The sequence below is a fragment of the Phyllobates terribilis genome, unplaced genomic scaffold (assembly GCF_046119375.1).
Source record: "Phyllobates terribilis strain yellow unplaced genomic scaffold, ASM4611937v1 Scaffold_12__6_contigs__length_324123572, whole genome shotgun sequence".
Taxonomy (NCBI): Eukaryota; Metazoa; Chordata; class Amphibia; order Anura; family Dendrobatidae; genus Phyllobates; species Phyllobates terribilis.
The window spans coordinates 75,112,120-75,129,320 of NW_027362772.1; positions in this window are offsets into that span (position 1 = coordinate 75,112,120).

A 17,201-nucleotide genomic window follows, 5' to 3' on the forward strand; every position below is an offset into this window, starting at 1 on the left:
ATGGTAGAAGGCCTGCCATGTCCCCCAATGATAATCCGCATGTGCTGTGCACATGCTGCGGAAATTTCCACTGCAGATTATCATTGCGGAAAAAAACGCAGCACTACCAATTGTTTTGCGGAAGTGCTGCATTTTCGCCACCATTGACTTGCATTAGACCACATGGATTACGCATCACTGTATATGTAGTAGCGCATTCCATGCGTTCTAAAGTGCGGATGGTACCCAGGTCTAGAGAAGAGGAGACTCTCCTCCGGACCTGGGTACCATAGAACCTGTAAAAAAAAAAGAATAAAATAAAAAATAAATATATACTTACCTTCTGGCGGCCCACGGTGCACTCCTTCTCGCATGCCGGCAGTTCGCGATGGACTGAAGGACCTGCGCTGACGTCATAGTCATGTGACGTGTCATGCGACGCTGACGTCGGCAGGCCCTTCAGTGTACCGCTGCCGGCAAGGGGGAACAGAGAGAAGCAAAACTCCAGGGGCCATAGGAAGGTAAGTATATATTTATTTTTTTATTTTTTTACCATTCTTTCAGTCACAGTATATAAATCCAAGCCGTTTGCATGGATTTATATAGTGTGACCAGGTTGTCAAGCACTTTCCAAGTGATGCTAAAATCGCTTGGAAAGCGCTTGTCAACCCGCATGCGGAAATGCATGTGAAGAACGCTTCACATCCGCATGTCCCTGGCAGGAAAAACGCATGTACAATCCGCATGTACAATCCACATGTACAATCCACATGTACAATCCGCATGTACAATCCGCATGTACAATCCACATGTACAATCCGCATGCGTTTTCTTCTGCCAGGGAGATGCAGAAACGCTCAGGAAAAATCCGGAGCATTTCTGCATCGTGGGCACATAGCCTTAAAGCGGATTTTAGAAATGTTAAAAAAAGGACAGAAACAGTGCCAGTCTTGTTCACTGGTTGTGTCTGGTATTGCAGTCCAGACCCATCTAAGTGAATGAGAATACCAGGTATTGGACAAAAATGGTGCTGTTACTGGAAAAAGCATCAGACCTTTTTTTCTAAACTCAGACAACGCATTTGCGAGAGCAAACAATGGAGACGGTGATTTGCTTTTCACATGGTATGATAAATTTAACACTTAGTATTTACTGTCTGCTCTGCTGCGAGTGTCAGCTGAAGGGATTGAAACCTTGTATATGTCAGGTTTTATGTGACGTTCCGTTTTCAATTCATATTGGTACATTGCAAATGAGGCTGCCTAACATCCAAGCCGCGGCTGCTTACTCTGAAATAAAGTGGCTTAAGTGACAACCATTTACAGTCGTCTCTTCAAGATGCCAATATAATGTCCACTGTACACTGTTACCATGTAAAGCAAGTGCCAGAAATTCTGACATTTGCTGCAGCCTCTTTTATTTATTTTAACGTAGCACAAGGCAAATCTGAATAGGACACCAATGAGCCTAGAGACTGGCGATCTGGGTATTGGCCATTTTTGGAGTCATTCTGCATCCATGACCATCTTCTGCTTCTACGTCCATCTTTACAAGCATAATAATAGCCTTCATGCATATAAAATAAAAATTGTGGCAATTTTTAAAAAAGTCTATACTAAAAATGTGATGGTTTGTAGACTGTAACTAATCCCCAGACTGGCACACCGGAGAACAGGTAAATTACCCGGTGGACCCTCATGCATGATTAGTTGAATAGTGGGCCTCCATAGTCGATGATACTGGTGGTCCCTTGGCACACTGTCTTTAACTATGCAAATAGTTTGACATAGATGCTTTATACACAAAACAAATATCTATATTCAAGATTATTTCTAAAAAGTAGCTCAATGGTTTACATACTACATTTTTACATACCCATTACATTTAGATGCATTTAGTGTCCTTTAACCAGTTCAAGACTGGGTTATTTGACCCGTTCACAATCCGGCACATTTTATGCTTTTCTCGTACGTGTGGTTTAAAGAACATTAAAACTTTTTTTCTTTTGGCTTTTCAACAATTTTTTTACATTTTTATTTGTGATACATTGGATCTAATTTTTATTGGAATTTTATATTCATATAAATTATCTGAAAGAAGGTGGAACATTTTCTGGTTTTAGGCATGTAAAACTCTGCTTACCGACCAGTGGGTTGTCCTTGTCTACCATGTATAACACATGGAAGTTGTAATCAAGTATTTCTTGTTTTATAACTTTTGTTTTCGATTTGGATCTGGACATTCACTGTAAATATGCTGTTCCTCAACTGTTTTCTATGGCGATAGCTTTTCATTCCAATGCTTCTACACACATGCACGTATGGTTTGGCAGAAGTTAACCTCAGCCTGACATCCTCTCCTTCTAATACATGGCAACTGTGGTCTACAAATGAAAAAAAAATCTACTATACCCTCCCACAATTTCTCTATATGACTATCTGGATCCCTCACTGATCTCTTTGCTTCGTCTTCTGGTCAGCTTGAGTATGGGATCAATACAACCAATCAGTGGAACCATGGTTGACTAAAGCCTGTCTATGTACATCCTTTTCTAGAAGTACGGCTATGTAACCAACCATTGGCAGCTGAAAAACGTGTTGGTCACCACTTTGGCCAACAACTAGTTGTAGTGGTCACATGGCCATCCCCTGAGAAAGCAAAAATACTGTTGAACAGCAAAATGTATATTTATTTTCAGACCACATTGGTCCCTGCATTAGAAGAAAAGGGTTAGACAAATTCTTTAAGGACAAAAGGAAAGGTATGTTGACATTGAGCATGCTTAACCTTTTTTTTTCCCTAGAATCTAATGTTGAAGGACAGTCGGGACACCACTTTACAGATTGGATGGTTGACTGGTCAAAAAAAGTACATCAGGTTTGGCCCACTTCATCTAATGTGCATGGCCACCTTAAGAAGGTTTACAAATGATACAGCTTAGCATCTTCATTTAGATAACGGTCCTCCAGAGTAATCTTCAATCGATACCTAAAAACGCAGCATTTTGTTGGGTCATGGTCTTGGTGACCTCTAACTTGAACTGGAGAATTTATTCGTCACCTTCCAGTAACATCGATCTATTCTTATTCCACTGCATTCTCCCATTGGATAATTACCACACATACAGCTTCATGCCTGTAGTAGTCATTGTTTTCTATAATGATCACAGCTGTTGCTCAGTATTCGGGTTACTGGGACAGACTGCTTCTGTGATTAGCCGAATCCTTTCATCTCGGCTACAAGCTTTTTACATTAAAAGACTCAAGGAAAAAGAAAGAAAAAAAAAAATACACTTAATTGTATGTTATTCCAGCTGTAATTTGGTAAAGCTTTTATCTTCTTTCTTGTTTACTATCAACAAAGGCGTTCTTCACTTAGATGTATCAACTCTTATTAAGGGAGAACACGACACATAAAGACTTCCAATTGGACCATAATAGTAGTTAGAATTTTTGCCCAAACAGTTTCCAGGTGTATCAACCTCATCTTGGAATAATTTTCCCATAACTACATCTTGTTTGATCATTGTGACTTTTATCAGGAACATCCAGAGTGTTTATGACTTTCCATCATCCTTGTTGTTTTGTCATAGAAACTCCGGGGTATTGTCTCTCTTGAGTAGGCCCAACTTGGGGGGAACCCACGTCATTTTATTTAGGGTCCCCCCATTTTTAATAACCAGAAAAGGCAAAGCAAACAGCTGGGGGCTGATATTAATAGGCTGGGAAGTTCCATGCATATTGACCATTTTCCAGCAGTTATTAAATATAGGGGGGACCCCACATCGTTTTTTCATTTATTTATTCATTTATTTATTAACAAGTACAGTAAGCTACACACGCCAGGCACGGTTCCACTCCTCCACATGAACCACCACCTCCTGGTTCAAGATTATTATTTTTTATGTTTTTTTATTCTATGTTATTTTAAGCAATTTTCCTATCCACATTTGTTTGCAAGGCGAATGTCCTACTCTTACCCCCATTTTGCTTCCTTTGGCAGCCCCCTAGCCCTTACTATGGACCTTTTTACAGCCCCAAAGTTTGGGTCCCCATAGGTTTCTATGAGGTTCAAGTTTGGGGTCAAGTTCGGGTCAAATTCTTGCATCCAAACTGAATTTTGGTCTAAAGTTTGGTCCGCTCATCCCTACTCTTCTCGTTTCTTAAAGGAAAATGAAGAAAAAATTGCTTATGATGAACTGTTCACCATTATTGGCACTACTTCATTTTTTTCAAAGACTGGAAAAAATCTTCAGAAATAAATGAAAATGTACCAAAGTTATATCCTCAGGATTTTTTAATTAGTGGTCCAAAGTAATACTACAATAAAACATTGCTTTTCAACTTCCATGTTGCAATTTCAATGAAGAAATAGAATAAACAGCAAGTGCAGCAATAAAGGCTCCCCTAGTTAATACTTGGTTGCACACCCTTTGGCATTGCTGACAGCCTCCAAACGTTTCTTGTAGTCATCTATAAGCTTCTTGCACTTCTCAGCTGGAATATTCTGCCACTCTTCCTTTGCAGTTTGTTCAAGCTCTTGAATGCTTTTAGGGTTCTTTTTTCCAATGGCAGATTTCAGCTCACCCCAAAGATTTTCAATGGGATTGAGGAGAGAACTCATTGCTGGCCATTTTAAAACAGTCATTTTTTCATTTTCAACCATTCCTGTGTACTTTTGGATGTGTGCTTTGGGTCATTGTCCTGCTGGAGGACCCATCATCTTCTACTCAAACCAAGTTTTCTTACACTGGATAGGACATTTCGCTCTAAAATCTCTTGATAACTCTCTGATTTTATGATTCCTGTGATATGATCAAGGCCTCCAATACCAGATGCAGCAAAGCAACCCCACAGTATTATGGATCCTCCACCATGCTTAACTGTTGGTAAGGTGTTCTTTTCCTTATAAGCTTCATTGTGGCGCCTGTAAACAAACTGTTGCTTTGGATTGCCAAAAAGCTCTATTTTTGTTTCATCTGGCCAAAGAACATTTTCCCAGAAGGATTGTGGTTTGTCAAGGTACTCTTTGGCAAAGATCAGGCATTCCTTTTTATGTCTTTTCTTCAGCAATAGTTTCTTCCTTAGCCCATAAAGCTCTCCTTGACTTAGTGTGCGGTGTATGGTACTTGTTGAAACCATGACCCCAGACTGTTCCAGGTTGACCTTCAGGTCTTTGGATGATTGACATGATGTTATTTCCATCATTCGCATCAACCTTCGAAGACATCTCTTGTCAATTTTCCTCTTCCCCCCCACATCCAGGGAGGTTCTTGATGATTCTAATCCTTTGCAAACTCCTTAATAACATTGTGCAATGTTGAAACTGGGACACCAAGGTCTTTGGAGATGGCCTTATACTCTTTGGAAGTCTTGTGTTGGCTAATAATGGCAGTTTTGATGTCCTCAGACAGCTCCTTTGTCCTCACCATTGTGAAAAAGGAGCAGGGTCTACCATGTGGCTTTTTAAAACACTGAAGTCATCATTCATTGGCTAATTTATGTCACATGGGCACCGACAATTAATCACAGGTGAATCTCTTTTGTGATTTACCACAGGTGAGTCAAAATGTGTTTCCATACTAAATTAATGTAAAGGTGCCAATACCAGCGACACAGCAAGCTTTAGGTTTTTCTATTTTTCCCTCCCATTGTTCTATGTTTTAAATTATTGTTTATCATTTGCTCTTTTGTATTTAACACTAGTGCTCTATACAAAAAACTGTTTCACTTGATTCATTTTTTTCAGGAGATATTCCACATTATGTACTTAAACTTCATGGGTGCCAATAACAATGAGCAGGACAGTATCTACTGTGGAGAATGGTATTTTTTAGCTTCACATCATCCCGAAGAAGAAGATAAGATCCACCAAAGCTTTCCATTCTTTTAACTCCATATCACTTGCCTTAGTTCTCTAAGTCCTACAGTGGGTATGGAAAGTATTCAGACCCCTTTACATTTTTCACTCTTTGTTCCATTGCAGCCATTTGGTAAATTCTAAAAAGTTCATTTTTTTCTCATTAAAGTACACGCTGCACCCCATCTTGACTGAAAAAAAAACAAAAATGTAGAAATTTTTGCAAATTTATTAAAAAAGAAAAACTGAAATATCACATGGTCATAAGTGTAACATACCTGGCGGCGTCCTTGCATAGTGGTCTATCTCCCACTGTGCAAGAGCGCGCACTTGATCTCCAGTTCAGTCTGCTAGCCTGGCTTCCCTCCATGCTGTCTGCTTGCCTCTGTTTCTGCTGCTTAAGGGCGGCACCCGATCACTTCCTGTTTCTTGTACCTGCTGCAGACACACCCCTTGTGCGTCCTCAGCCTATTGCTGTCTGTCACCTGGTATTTAACCCAGCTCCTCCCAAGAAACCCTGCCTGACCATTGTGTTTCATTCAGTGTGCTCTCTCACTCTGAATGTGCCAGGTCCCTTTCTGTGTTTGCTTGCCTGCCTTTCCTGGAGGCTGTATTTCCAGGCCTGTCTGAATTCGCTCCTAGCCTGTTCCTTCCGCCTTCTAGGGGCTGCATACCTAGACCCGCTCCTGTATCTCGTCTGTCCTGTCTGAACACGCTCCTAGCCTGTTCCTTCCGCCTTCTAGGGGCTGCATACCTAGACCGCTCCTGTATCTTGCTACTGTGTCTGTTCTTGTCTGTATACTCTTCTAGCCTGTTTCCTGTTTTTTTCTATGTCCGTACCTTTCCTTTTTCTGCAGAGTCTGAACTCGTACCTAACTCCTGTTTGTTGTGACTGTACTTCCGTTTGTGAGTTTGTGGTCCACTCGCTACTTCACTGCAAGTACCCTGTGGGTATCGGGTTCTGCCTTTCCCTTCCTGTCTGTTCCGTGTGAACAGAGCCCTGTCCCCTCTGCCTTTCCTCGCTCTCCGCTCCTGCGGTTCTCGCCCCGCTCTGACCCTTTGCTCGCTGCTCCGGCAGTCTCGCTTTGCTGTGACCATTTGCTCACTGCTCCGGCAGTCTCGCTCTGCTCTGACCCTTTGCTCGTTGCTCCGGCAGTCTCGCTCTGCTCTGACCCTTTGCTCGCTGCTCCGTCAGTCTCGCTCTGCTCTGACCCTTTGCTCGCTGCTCCGGCAGTCTCGCTCTGCTCTGACCCTTTGCTCGCTGCTCTGGCAGTCTCGCTCTGCTCTGACCCTTTGCTCGCTGCTCTGGCAGTCTCGCTCTGCTCTGACCCTTTGCTCGCTGCTCCGGCAGTCTCGCTCTGCTCTGACCCTTTGCTCACTGCTCCAGCAGTATCGCTCTGCTCTGACCCTTTGCTTGCTGCTCCAGCAGTCTCGCTCTGCTCTGACCCTTTGCTCGCAGCTCCGGCAGTCTCGCTCTGCTCTGACCATTTGCTCACCGCTCCAGGCGGCCTCGTCCTGCTCTACTCTCGCTCACCGCTCCAGACGGCCTCGTCCTGCTCTACTCTCGCTCACCGCTCCAGGTGGCCTCGTCCTGCTCTTCTCTCGCACACCGCTCTAGGCGGTCTCGTCTTGCCCTGCTCTCGCTCACCACTCTGGGCGGCCTCACTCTGCTGTGTTTGTCCGCCACATCTGTGGTTCTGTTCCTGAGTCCCAGTGTGTACTGGGTCCTATCCCGCCTGTGTTCCAACCTGCTAGTGCCTCCCTGTCTGCACTCTAGCCGTGCTTGCCTGTACTCCCCTGCCTGCATACCCGCCTGCCTGCATACCAGTCGTGCCTGCCTATACCCACCAGTCTGTGTGCCAGCCTAGCCTGTCTGTTCCTGTGTTCCCTGGTGTGGGTCAACAGCCGTGTCCGGGGTCTGTCCTGGAGTAGCACCTGGTCCCTCTGCTCAGTTCCTCCTTGGTGCACTGGCGTCGTATGCCGTCGTGCGACCCTGGTCGGATCGGGTGAATACTTAGTTATGCCCCTCCAGGCATTCACTCTCCGGCACGGTCCAGTGGAATCACTACATATACACGCACACGCCGCTCAGCCCGGGCGTGTGCATTACAATAAGTATTCAGACCCTTTGCTCAGACACTCATATTTAAGTCATATGCTGTCCATTTCCTTGTGATCCTCCTTGAGATGGTTCTTCTCCTTCATTGGAGTCCAGCTGTGTTTAATTAAACTGATAGGACTTGATTTGGAAAATCACACACCTGTCTATATAAGATCTCACAGCTCACAGTGCATGTCAGACCAAATGAGAATCATGAGCTCAAAGGAACTGCCCAAGGAGCTCAGAGACAGAATTGTGGCAAGGCACAGATCTGGCCAAGGTTACAAAAGAATTTCTGCAATACTCAAGATTCTTAAGAGCACAGTGGCCTCCATAATCCTTAAATGGAAGAGGTTTGGGACCACCAGAAGTCTTCCTAGACCTGGCCATCCAGCCAAACTAAGCAATCGTAGGAGAAGAGCCTTGGTGAGAGAGGTAAAGAAGAACCTCAAGATCACTGTGGATGAGCTCCAGAAAAGCAGTAGGGAGATGGGAGAAAGTTCCACAAAGTCAACTATCACTGCAGCCCTCCACCAGTCGGGCCTTTATGGCAGAGTGGCCCAACGGAAGCCTCTCCGCAGTGCAAGTCATATGAAAGCACGCATAGAATTTGCTCAAAAACACATGAAGAACTCCCAGACTATGATGAGACGAAGATAGAACTTTTTGATGATAATTCTAAGTGGTATGTGTGGAGAAAACCAGGCACTGCTCATCACCTGCCCAATACAATCCCAACAGTGAAACATGGTGGTGGCAGCATCATGCTATGGGAGTGTTTTTCAGCTGCAGGGACAGGATGACTGGTTGCGATTGAAGGAAACATGAATGCCGCCAAGTACAGAGATATCCTGGATGAAAACCTCTTCCAGAATGCTCTGGACCTCAGAGTTGGCCGAAGGTTCACCTTCCAACAAGACAATGACCCTAAGCACACAGCTAAAATAACAAAGGAGTGGCTTCAGAACAACTCTGTGATCATTCTTGACTGGCCCAGCCAGAGCCCTGACCTCTGAGCATCTCTGGAGAGACCTGAAAATGACTGTCCATCAACTTTCACCATCCAACCTGATGGAACTGGAGAGGATCTGCAAGGAAGAATGGCAGAGGATCCCCAAATCCAGGTTTGAAAAACTTGTTGCATCATTCCCAAGAAGACTCATGGCTGTACTAGCTCAAAAGGGTGCTTCTACTCAATACTGAGCAAAGGGTCGGAATACTTATGACTATACGATATTTCAGTTTTTCTTTTTTAATAAATTTGCAAAAATTTCTACATTCCTGTTTTTTTTTCAGTCAAGGTGGGGTGCAGAGTGTACTTTAATGAGAAAAAAAATGAACTTTTTAGAATTCACCAAATAGCTGCAATGAAACAAAGAGTGAAAAATGTAAAGGGGTCTGAATACATTCCGTACCCACTGTAGGTTCTCAACTTCTGTTATATGAATCTCAGGGGATGACAATACTATAGGGGGACCTCATAAGTAATACATTGTGTCGTCATACCCTAGGGGAGACTTTCAAAATCTCAGTTTGAGTAGGGTGTTCTTGACTGGCTGACATGAGGGACTGAAAATTTGAGTTTCAAATATGAGCACATACAATTCTCATACTCTTCTTTATCTTCACTGGGATCTTTGAAGCTGCTCAAAGAAGTTATACTGATGTCTCCTTTCTTACATTTCCTGTTGCTTTAACATATCCTGAAATGAGTGTTGAAAACAAAACAGGATTTTGCAATACTCTGTCAGGAGATGTTTATGATACATGTGTCTGTAAGTGGCCACTCAGGGGATGTAATGTAGACTGCATCCTATCAAGCATTTTCAAGCATGTCCTGATCATTTTTTCAACTGGAGTCCTCAACAAAATCCGGAGACGTAAGGGTGGACACATCTGAATGTGCATGTAAAGTAAATTCTTGTAGATCTTAAAAAACACTCTGCAACATCTCTTGAAGCAAACCTATGCAGTTTCTCTACTTATCAGTAACCCCTAGGTTGTTGTCTCCCATAGTACCCATCTACTAACCGGACTCTCCATACAAAGGGCCAGAGGCTGAGGTGGAGGAGGGTTTTGGAATTTTCTTATAACTGGCTTTTCAGGGTTCAGTTCCTCGTACTTGTGAATAATCTGTTTCAGGTGACGTTCTCTAGCAAAGAAATGGAAAAGGAAGATAACATAAGTGCCCTGGAGTTCACTCTTCCAACTGGAGCATGTCTAATCCATTCCATGTGGTATCCCCTACTACGATACTGCAGAAATTTACATAATATATCTAAAAGCTATTAACCTTCTCACTACTGGATCCAGCAGACTTGCTTCAGCTTGGATGATTTGATCATACAAATGCACAGAAAACAATTTTTGCTGCTATACAATGCATACAGCAACTTATCTCTTATTTAAAGAGTAACCGTAATTTACATTTTTATTTCATAAATCGATAACACACATGAAAACAGGACATTTTGTAATATATCTTATCAGAGAAATCTTCTTCTTTCTCCTCCAGGACTGATCATTCATTCTCAGATTTTACCCAGTGAAAAATCAAATTGAGAAGAAAGAAGCAGATTTTTAAGATGAGATATATTACAAAGTTGCTTATTTTTATGTGTACTATTGATTTATGAAATAAAAATTAAAATGAACGTTACTCTTTAATTAATATGTATTTTAGTCTTACTTGGTTTTCAAAATTTTGGAAAGACCTATGTTCTGGTGGCTGATGGCCTCTGTCAGAAGAGCAATTTCTGATTGTAGCTTCAGATTGTTTCTGCCTGAGACATTGTGATCTAGGAAGGATATAGACATAACAGATCATACTTGAAATAAATTTCAATATTTTGAGCACATACAGTGGTGGCCAATAGTATTGGCACCCCTGCAATTCTGTCAGATAATACTCAGTTTCTTCCTGAAAATGATTGCAATCACAAATTCTTTGGTATTATTATCTTCATTTAATTTGTCTTCAATGAAAAAACACAAAAAGAATTGTCCTAAAGCCAAATTGGATACAATTCCACACCAAACCTAAAAAAGGGGGTGGACAAAAGTATTGGCACTGTTTGAAAAATCATGTGATGCTTCTCTAATTTGTGCAAATAACAGCACCTGTAACTTACCTGTGGCACCTAACAGGTGTTGGCAATAACTAAATCACACTTGCAGCCAGTTAACATGGATTAAAGTTGACTCAACCTCTGTCCTGTGTCCTTGTGTGTACCACATTGAGCATGGAGAAAAGAAAGAAGACCAAAGAACTGTCTGAGGACTTGAGAAACCAAATTGTGAGGAAGCATGAGCCATCTCAAGGCTGCAAGTCCATCTCCAAAGACCTGAATGTTCCTGTGTCTTCCGTGCGCAGTGTCATCAAGAAGTTTAAAGCCCATGGCACTGTGGCTAACCTCCCTAGATGTGGACGGAAAAGAAAAATTGACGAGAGATTTCAACGCAAGATTGTGCGGATGGTGGATAAAGAACCTCGACTAACATCCAAACAAGTTCAAGCTGCCCTGCAGTCCGAGGGTACAACAGTGTCAACCCGTACTATCCGTCGGCGTCTGAATGAAAAGGGACTGTATGGTAGGATACCCAGGAAGACCCCACTTCTTACCCCGAGACATAAAAAAGCCAGGCTGGAGTTTGCCAAAACTTACCCGAGAAAGCCTAAAACGTTTTGGAAGAATGTTCTCTGGTCAGATGAGACAAAAGTAGAGCTTTTTGGGAAAAAGCATCAACATAGAGTGTACAGGGAAAAAAAAGAGGCATTCAAAGAAAAGAACACGGTCCCTACAGTCAAACATGGCGGAGGTTCCCTGATGTTTTGGGGTTGCTTTGCTGCCTCTGGCACTGGACTGCTTGACCGTGTGCATGGCATTATGAAGTCTGAAGACTACCAACAAATTTTGCAGCATAATGTAGGGCCCAGTGTGAGAAAGCTGGGTCTCCCTCAGAGGTCATGGGTCTTCCAGCAGGACAATGACCCAAAACTCACTTCCAAAGCACTATAAAATGATTTGAGAGAAAGCACTGGAGACTTCTAAGGTGGCCAGCAATGAGTCCAGACCTGAATCCCATAGAACACCTGTGGAGAGATCTCAAAATGGCAGTTTGGACAATGCACCCTTCAAATATCAGGGACCTGGAGCAGTTTGCCAAAGAAGAATGGTCTACAATTCCAGCAGAGCATTGTAAGAAACTCATTGATGGTTACTGGAAGCGGTTGTTCGCAGTTATTTTGGCTAAAGGTTGTGCAACCAAGTATTAGGCTGAGGGTGCCAATACTTTTGTCTGGCCCATTTTTGGAGTTTTGTGTGAAATGATCAATGATTTGATTTTTGCTTCATTCTCTTTTGTGTTTTTTCCTTGCAAGCAAATTAAATGAAGATAATAATACCAAAGAATTTGTGATTGCAATCATTTTCAGGAAGAAACTGAGTATTATCTGACAGAATTAGAGGGGTGCCAATACTTTTGGGCACCACTGTAGACTTTGTAATGTAAAGTCCTTCTCAATGTAGTTCACAGCTTAAGTTCTCAATAACTTGATGGAGTGGGCCTAACAACATTTTGAACATTTTAGAGAAAAGTTCCAAACATCAACACTGGCAAGAATTGAGGTGTCCTTCCTCACCTCTTGGATAGGCCTGTAGAAGCGCAACTTAACATGAAATGACTAACATCCTCCCACTATCCCATACCCAGTGTAATCAGACCGGAATTGAATGACATTTTGAAGGTCTACGGCTAGGAAGTGCTGCTTTATTCATTGTTTGAAAGAATCATCCTACCTCTTGGCTTGTCTTTTCCTGAGATATGTTGTACAAAATAACAAGCTTTAAAAAGTATGATTTCCTGATACTCTGCCGAGAGATGATTTTGTTATTTGTGTCTACAGTATACAGTGCATTATTAAAGTATTTGGCCCCCTTGAACTTTTCTAACTTTTGCCACATTTCTGGCTTCAAACATAAAGATATAAAATTCTAATTTTTGGGGGAAGAATCAACAAGTGGGATACAGTCGTGAAGTGGAACGAAATTTATTGGATATTTTAAACTTTTTTAACAAATTAAAAACTGAAAAGTGGGGCATGCAATATTATTCGGCCCCATTGAGTTAATACTTTGTAGCGCCACCTTTTGCTGCGATTACAGCTGCAAGTCACTTGGGGTATGTCTCTATCAGTTATGCACATCGAGGGGCAGAAATTCTTGCCCATTCTTCCTTGCAAAACAGCTCGAGCTCATTGAGGTTGGATGGAGGGCATTTGTGAACAGCAGTTTTCAGCTCTTTCCACAGATTCTCGATTGGATTCAGTTCTGGACTTTGACTTGGCCATTCTAACACCTGGATATGTTTATTTTTGAACCATTCCATGGTAGATTTTGCTTTATGTCTGGGATCATTGTTTTGTTGGAAGATAAATCTCGGTCCTAGTCTCAGGTCTTTTGCAGACTCCAACAGGTTTTCTTCCAGAATGGTCCTGTATTTGGCTCAGTCCATCTTCCCATCAATTTTAACCATCTTCCCTGTCCCTGCTGAAGAAAAGCAGGCCTAAACCATGATGTTGCCACCACCATGTTTGACAGTGGGGATGGTGTTTTGAGGGTGATGAGCTGTGTTGCTTTTACGCCAAACATATCATTTTGCATTGTGGCCAAAAAGTTCGATTTTGGTTTCATCTGACCAGAGCACCTTATTCCACATGTTTGGTGTGTCTCCCAGGTGGCTTGTGGCAAACTTCAAACGAGACTTTTTATGGATATCTTTGAGAAATGGCTTTCTTCTTGCCACTCTTCCATAAAGGCCAGATTTGTGCAGTGTACGACTGATTGTTGTCCTATGGACAGACTCTCCCACCTCAGCTGTAGATCTCTGCAGTTCATCCTGAGTGATCATGGGCCTTTTGGCTGCATCTCTGATCAGTCTTCTCCTTGTTCGAGATGAAAGTTTAGAGGGACGGCCAGGTCTTGGTAGATTTGTAGTGGTCTGATACTCCTTCCATTTCAATATGATCGCTTGCATCTCCTTGAGATGTGTAAAACTTGGGAAATCTTTTTGTATCCAAATCCGGCTTTAAACTTCGCCACAACAGTATCTCGGACCTGCCTGGTGTGTTCCTTGGTCTTCATGATGCTCTGTGCACTTGAAACAGAACCCTGAGACTATCACAGAGCAGGTGCATTTATACAGAGACTGGATTACACACAGGTGGATTCTATTTATCATTGCCAGTCATTTAGGACAACATTGGATCATTCAGAGATCCTCACTGAACTTCTGGAGTGAGTTTGCTGCACTGAAAGCACCGAATAATATTGCACTCCGCTCTTTTCAGTTTTTAATTTGTTAAAAAAGTTTAAAATATCCAATAAATTTCGTTCCACTTAACGATTGTGTCCCACTTGTTGCTGATTCTTCCCCCCAAAAATTAGAATTTTATATCTTTATGTTTGAAGCCAGAAATGTGGCAAAAGGTAGAAAAGTTCAAGGGGGCCAAATACTTTCACAATGCACTGTATGTGGCCACCCAGTTGTTATGATGCGCGTTGCTGCCTGTTGTGTTTTATGCTCATGTCAGTGGCGTACCGCCAATGGCGGCAGACCACACGACTGTTATGGGGCCCGTGAGCCGGGGGGGCCCTATAGCAGTCCAGGGGTGGACATACCGCCGCCGGTGAAGCTGCGCCAGGTCCCCACCATGCAGCTGCACCAAGGGGCCCGCAAGGTGCAGCTGCTCCCTGCACGCGGCGGTCAGGGAGTGATCCCTGCAGCTCCGCTGCTGCCAGGAGTAGAATAGCAGCAGATCTGGAGGGTTCTTCCTCTGCTTCCTCCCTGACCCAGGCGCACGCAGCTTGATGACGTCATCATGCAGGGCGCGCCTGGGTCAGGAAGAAAGCTGCCGGCAACTAGGAGGATGCTGCTGCAGGGGAGCGAGCTGAGGTAAGTTGTTTTTTTTGCTTTTTTTTTTACTGAAATGATGGGGAGGGGAGGTGGGGGGAGAGCAATGGTGAGATGGTGGGGCTGGGGAGAGGAATGATGGGGTTGGGAAGAGCAATAATGGGGCTGATGGGACTGGGGAGAGCAATGATGGGGCTTGGGAGAGAAATATTGGTGCTGGGGAGAGGGCTGATGGGGCTGGGGAGAGGAATAATGGGGTTGATGGGGCCGGGGCGAGCAATAATGGGGCTGATGGGGCTGGGGAGAGGAATGATGGGGCTTGGGATAGGAATAATGGGACTAATGGGGCTGGGAAGAGCAATAATAGGGCTGGGGAGAGGAATGATGGGACTGGGGAGAGGAATAATGGGGTTGATGGGGCTGGGGAGAGGAATAATGGGATGGTGGGGCTAGGGAGAGCAATGATGGGGCTGGGGAGAGGAATGATGGGGCTGGGGAGAGCAATGATAGGGATGGTGAGGCTGGGGATAGCAATGATGGGATGGTGGGGCTGGGGTGAGCAATAATGGGGCTGATGGGGCTGGGGAGAGGAATAATGGAGTTGATGGAGAGCAATGATGGGATGGTGGGGCTGGGGTGAGCAATAATGGGGCTGATGGGGCTGGGGAAAGGAATCATGGGATGATGGGGCTGGGGAGAGCAATAATGGGGCTGATGGGGCTGGGGAGAGGAATGATGGGGCTGGGAAGAGCAATAATGGGGCTGATGGGGCTGGGGAGAGGAATGATGGGGCTGGGAAGAGCAATAATGGGGCTGATAGGGCTGGGGAGAGCAATGATGGGGATGGTGGGGAAGGGGAGAGCAATGACGTGTTGCTGATAGAGAGCAATGATCGGGGTGCTGGGAGAGAGCAATGATGGGGGTGCTGGGACAGAGCAATGGTGGGGGGCTGGGAGAGAGCAATGATGTGGGGCTGGGAGAGAGCAATGATGGAGGTGCTGGGACAGAGTAATGATGGGGTGCTGAGAGGAAATGATGGGGGTGCTGGGAGAGCGCAATGATGGGGGTGCTGGAAGAGCACAATGATGGGGGTGCTGGGAGAGAGCAATGATGGGAGTGCTTGGAGAAGCAATGATGGAGGTGCTGGGACAGAGCAATGATTGGGGGCTGGGAGAGAGCAATGATGGAGGTGCTGGGACAGAGCAATAAAGGGGGTGCTGGGACAGAGCAATGATGGGGGCTGGGAGAGAGCAATGATGGGGGTGGTGGGACAGAGCAATGATGCGGGTGCTGAGAGAGAGCAATGATGGGGGTGCTGGGAGAGAGCAATGATGGGGGTGCTGGGAGAGAGCAACGATGAGGATGCTGGGACAGAGCAATGGCGGGGGTGCTGGGAGAGAGTAATGATGGGGGTGCTGAGAGAGTGCAATGATGGAGGTGGTGGGAGAGAGCAATGACGGGGGTGCTGGGAGAGAGCAATGACGAGGGTGCTGGGAGAGAGCAATGATGGGGGTGCTGGGAGAGAGCAATTATGGGGGTTTCACTTTGCTTGTACTGTGAAGCATTGTATGTTTTCCGTGTGCACATAGCCTTACAGTTAATTGGGGAGAGTCACAGAGACTGAATAATTTATATTATTGGCCGGTGCAGATTATAGTTAATGGGGGGCACAGTGCTGCTTATCACTTTATATTTTGATTACTAAGTGGCTAATAGTATATTAATGGGGGGGGGGGGTTACATATCTGTATTCGAGGACGCAGAGCGGGGGAGATACATGTATGCATACAATATGTGACCTTGTTATTTTCTAGGCTGGAGATCATCGTGACAAGACAAGACGTGGCTGGGAGATGTCGACATGAAGGTCTGACCAGATGGAGAAGAATCAGCAGAAACCGGCTCTGATCAGATGAGACGTCAGCGGTAAGTGCCTGGATGTAAATATTATTCTATATCTGCACTGTGTGACTTGGAGTGATAATGTTATCTGTAAAATCCCTTAGGCCACATTCTCACATTTGTGTGAAATGTCCGTGTGCTGCCAGATTTTTTTATCGGATGGCCCACGGACTCGTACAGTTTTATAGATCCATTCACACATCCATGAAAATCACGGATCTGAGAATGAGATCTAAGAGGGTCAGAGAATGTTCTGTTCTGATCCAATTTTGAGGATTAGAATAGGACATGCTCAATGCGTCAGTAAAACAGGGCAGCACACCGACACTGCACACAGATGCAGGAATGTAGCCTTATTATGTACAGCACAGTCCCTTAGTATATAATGTACTCACTTATTATGTATAGCGCCATCTTTGGTTATATAGTTTCCTCTTTTATTATGTAT